Source organism: Aricia agestis, chromosome 2, assembly GCF_905147365.1.
Source record: "Aricia agestis chromosome 2, ilAriAges1.1, whole genome shotgun sequence".
Lineage (NCBI taxonomy): Eukaryota > Metazoa > Arthropoda > Insecta > Lepidoptera > Lycaenidae > Aricia > Aricia agestis.
Genome location: NC_056407.1, coordinates 15,225,480 through 15,230,479, shown reverse-complemented (window position 1 = coordinate 15,230,479; position 5,000 = coordinate 15,225,480). Strand labels below are relative to the sequence as shown.

At 46.7% G+C, this 5,000-nt stretch overlaps 2 non-coding genes and 1 pseudogene across 2 annotated transcripts; all 3 read right to left on the bottom strand.

The window, feature by feature from the left end:
* The window catches only part of LOC121740122, an 8,507-nt pseudogene extending 8,201 nt beyond the window's left edge, over positions 1-306 (bottom strand).
* A 479-nt stretch (positions 307-785) lies between these two features.
* Positions 786-942, bottom strand: LOC121740149. Its single transcript, XR_006037582.1, has one exon. It is a non-coding gene; the product is annotated as a 5.8S ribosomal RNA (ribosomal RNA).
* A 425-nt stretch (positions 943-1,367) lies between these two features.
* LOC121740102 lies at positions 1,368-3,230 on the bottom strand. The gene has a single exon (XR_006037553.1). It is a non-coding gene; the product is annotated as a small subunit ribosomal RNA (ribosomal RNA).
* Between the last annotated feature and the right edge of the window lie 1,770 nt (positions 3,231-5,000).

The following is a 5,000-nucleotide window of genomic DNA, read 5'->3' as shown; positions in this document are numbered from 1 at the left end:
AGGGCTGCACTCTCAAGCAACCCGACTCTTAGGAGAGCTCCTCTCGCCGCCTCGCACCGTCGCTACGGGCCTGGCACCCTCTACGGATAAACGGCCCCGTTCAAGGCGAACTTGGACAGGCGCGGCGACGACGAGAAAGCGGAACCTCCCGAACACCACATCTCCCGCGACCGAGACGACCGCGGGATTCAGTGCTGGGCTCTTTCCTGTTCGCTCGCCGCTACTAAGGAAATCCTAGTTAGTTTCTTTTCCTCCGCTTACTAATATGCTTAAATTCGGCGGGTGATCCTCCCTGATCTGAGGCCAACGATAAAAATTTGAGGCAGACGCGATATCCGTCAGCGCAACGACTCCGCCTCCGCGACCGAAATCAATCGGTGCGTCGGCGTCGACGACGCGCCCTTCGGACGTCGAGTCCGCCTACTGTTCATTAATTCAAATAATATAACAGTGTTTTCGACGGCGGTGTTTTCGTTCGAACGTACGCAGCGCATCACGCGCGCCGACGACACAGTTCGACGTGCGTGCACGCCCCGCACACCGATAATCACTCTCGCAAATTTTTTACCTTCACGGAGCGTCGGTGGGGAGCGGCGCACGTCGCCGACGCGAGCGCGCTACCGTACACACCACACAACACGTAACGTTATATTACATTTATGTCTCATATTTAAACGGACCGCACGTGAGGCGCGGCATGGGCGAACCCACACACGCGCGACGCCGCCCGGAACCGTCAATTGTTCGTCGTGAGACGAACAGTGTGGCATATGATTTTATACAGCCGGCCCTCAGACAGGAGTGGTCCTGGATGTTTCTCCACGGACCGCAATGTGCGTTCGAAATGTCGATGTTCAAATGTGTCCTGCAGTTCACACTATGACGCGCAGTTAACTGCGTTCTTCATCGACCCGCGAGCCAAGTGATCCACCGTCCAGGGTAATGGTTTATATTATAAAAAACATGTCACTGGGTGTGAAAAATAAATTAAATGTGAAACAAACAGACCACGGACGTGTTAAGGTCAAACGTGGACATTCGTTTACCGCTCTCTGTTATAATGTTGTATTTACGCCAACCGACGGACGCGCGACGAGCTTACACCCCCCGCACTAGCACACTGACTTTCGCTGCACGCGATCCACCGTCTGTTCATTGGACACTCGTGGCGCGGATTCTTGCCAGTCAACGTGACGCGAACGTGACAGTGTGTGTACAGGTACTAGCGCACTAGCGCGTAGGGGTCAACTCGAGCGTTCAAGTTCGACTCCGTCGTAGCGAGAAAAAAATGTTGTTCAGTTCGATTCGATTGTTTATGGTATAATATTATCGTCGCGTTAATTGAATAACACAACAACATCATACGATAATGATCCTTCCGCAGGTTCCCCTACGGAAACCTTGTTACGACTTTTACTTCCTCTAAATGATCAAGTTTGGTCAACTTCCCAGCAACGCCGACGGCCGTGAAGCCACCGCGTGTCGGTCCGAAGACCTCACTAAATCATTCAATCGGTAGTAGCGACGGGCGGTGTGTACAAAGGGCAGGGACGTAATCAATGCGAGCTTATGACTCGCGTTTACTAGGAATTCCTCGTTTATGGGGGATAATTGCAAACCCCAATCCCCAGCAGAGAACATGCTGATTCCTTCAGTGTAGCGCGCGTGCGGCCCAGGACATCTAAGGGCATCACAGACCTGTTATTGCTCAATCTCGTGCGGCTCGAAGCCGCCGGTCCCTCTAAGAAGAATTTTAATACGTCGCCAGTGAGTTGCGCGACCGAAGTCGCGCACACCTAAATGGCGACGCCTATTTAGCAGGCTAGAGTCTCGTTCGTTACCGGAATTAACCAGACAAATCGCTCCACCAACTAAGAACGGCCATGCACCACCACCCACCGAATCAAGAAAGAGCTGTTAATCTGTCAATCCTTCCGGTGTCCGGGCCTGGTGAGATTTCCCGTGTTGAGTCAAATTAAGCCGCAGGCTCCACTCCTGGTGGTGCCCTTCCGTCAATTCCTTTAAGTTTCAGCTTTGCAACCATACTCCCCCCGGAGTCCAAAATCTTTGGTTTCCCGGAAGCTGCCCGCCGAGCCATTGTATTAACGTCGGCGGATCGCTAGATGACATATTTACGGTTAGAACTAGGGCGGTATCTAATCGCCTTCGAACCTCTAACTTTCGTTCTTGATTGATGAAAACACCTTTGGCAAATGCTTTCGCTGATGTTCGTCTTGCGACGATCCAAGAATTTCACCTCTAACGTCGCAATACGAATGCCCCCAGTTATCCCTATTAATCATTACCTCGGAGTTCTGAAAACCAACAAAATAGAACCGAGATCATATTCTATTATTCCATGCACGAAATATTCAAGCGGCATTTTGAGCCCGCTTTGAGCACTCTAATTTGTTCAAAGTAAAATTGTCGGCCCACCTCGACACTCACTGAAGAGCACCGCGATAGGATTTTGATATTGAACCGACGTTTTACCGTCGGCTCACCGACGATATGCTCCGCAAACGTGTCAGTATCACCGCGGATGCGGTGCACCGACAGCGCGGCGCACAAATGCAACTACGAGCTTTTTAACCGCAACAATTTTAGTATACGCTATTGGAGCTGGAATTACCGCGGCTGCTGGCACCAGACTTGCCCTCCAATTGTTCCTCGTTAAAATATTTAAAGTGTACTCATTCCGATTACGAGGCCTCGTAAGAGTCCCGTATCGTTATTTTTCGTCACTACCTCCCCGTGCCGGGAGTGGGTAATTTGCGCGCCTGCTGCCTTCCTTGGATGTGGTAGCCGTTTCTCAGGCTCCCTCTCCGGAATCGAACCCTGATTCCCCGTTACCCGTGACAACCATGGTAGTCGCAGAAACTACCATCGAAAGTTGATAAGGCAGACATTTGAAAGATGCGTCGCCGGTACTGGACCATGCGATCGGCAAAAGTTATCCAGATTCATCAAAATAAACGACTTAGGACGCGAGGCCCTCCGTCGATTGGTTTTGATCTAATAAAAGCACTCATCCCATTGCTGGTCAGAGTTCTGATTGCATGTATTAGCTCTAGAATTACCACAGTTATCCAAGTAACTGAGTAAGATCTAAGGAACCAAAACTGATATATTGAGCCATTCGCGGTATCGCCTTAATACGGCTTGCACTGAGACATGCATGGCTTAATCTTTGAGACAAGCATATAACTACTGGCAGGATCAACCAGGGAGCTAACCACTAGAGCCGCACGAATCTCTTCGAGCGCTCGAGGTACTCGCCGTCGACACGCGTGTCGACGGCCAAACAGTGCACGCGCGCACACACGGCGGACCGTGCACGCGCGGTGACCAGTCATTATTTGAATTTTCCCTTTTGTGCGACAAACACAAAAAAAAGAAAACGCGGAGCAACTAAGCTACCGCACATTCGAACGTTCCATATTACGAGATCTATCATCTATGATAGTGTAACAGAGAGTTTAACATGAACTCGTCAACCATATAGATTGTCGCCCGGTGCTGGAGAGATCAGACCACATACATTACGTCAAAGTTGATGTAATACTATATGAAGAAATATTGTAACTTCGCGACCGCTATCAGTTCCACCTTCGACGCGACGGGCACAATACCAGACAACGGCGCACTCTAAACAGGTGCTCCGCGCTCGTACATAATGCCCCGCCGCGATTGTTACGGTGGTAACTTTAACGAACTGCAGCTACCGTTCGGCTCGACACAAAATCAAACTAATGATTATCGCGAGAACCTCACGTTTCGCTGGTCCGTCGGTCGACACGTCGTATATTGTTTGTTTATTATCATTATGATGAGCTCAAATGGATATGGCACAAATTTTTGTATTTTCACACATCGCATAACCAACACCACCATCACTGCTCACTCGCACTCACTCCACATGTATATGCGAATGCGCCGTGCAGATAATGCGCTGGTGTTATGCGATTAAAAATATATGTTGTCACATCGAGTAGTATAGACTTCAATTAACCTAAACCTGGTACCACCACCACCACCACCATTCCCCCCCCCCCCCCCCCCCCCCCCGTCCGTCCGTCCGGAAGGAAAGTTTGAAAAACAAAAACACTCTCAAGACCAATCGGTCGGTTCGCGCATTGAACATCTCACTTTGATATTATACAATTTGAATTATGAATTACAGTGGCGGGACGTGTTCAGTGTTTATTATTATTGTATTGTACATGTGAAACTAGAATAAATAGTACCTACCTGATAATAACAAATGTCGACGGTGGTTATATAAAAATAATAAAAAATATAAAAAAAAAAATTAAAAAACAAAACTACGGTGGCGGGTCGTGTTCAATGTTTATTATTATTGTATTGTACATAAATCATCATTATTATTATTATTATTATATTTATTTTTATAATATTATTATCATTATAATTTGCATCAAATTCTAGGTAATATACTAGGATAGGATTTTTAAAAATGAAACTACATAATATTTTCAATTTGACAACAGACTTGCAACTTTTTCGCTCGCTTATTATCAATGTATATAGATATGATAGCTATTCGCCGCAATCGTTTTGTATAATACTATACACACACTGTTTCACCCGGTACACGTAATATGGTGTGATATTTTTTAGGATAACAATAAATGTAACAAGTAAAGGAGTATGGGCACATTTGGGCTGTCGGCGGCCACCGCGACCGATGATGAAAAAATATTAGTGTCAAATGAAAGTACTGATGATATTTAGAAACAACATTAGGTTAGGTTTGGTTAGGTTAGGTTACCAGCAGCGGAATTAAGTGCCATTATTGAACACACACGAGTAAGTACTAATAAACACTGGTCCTTCTTATGAAAACCTTTCACCTTACCTTCGCGCTTTTGCTTTAAACATAAGCTAAGATACTTAATAAATTATGCATATCAGATTTATTAAAGTATATTTCGGCGATGAGATGATTTCAACACTGTAATTGTAGGACTCCTAAGTAT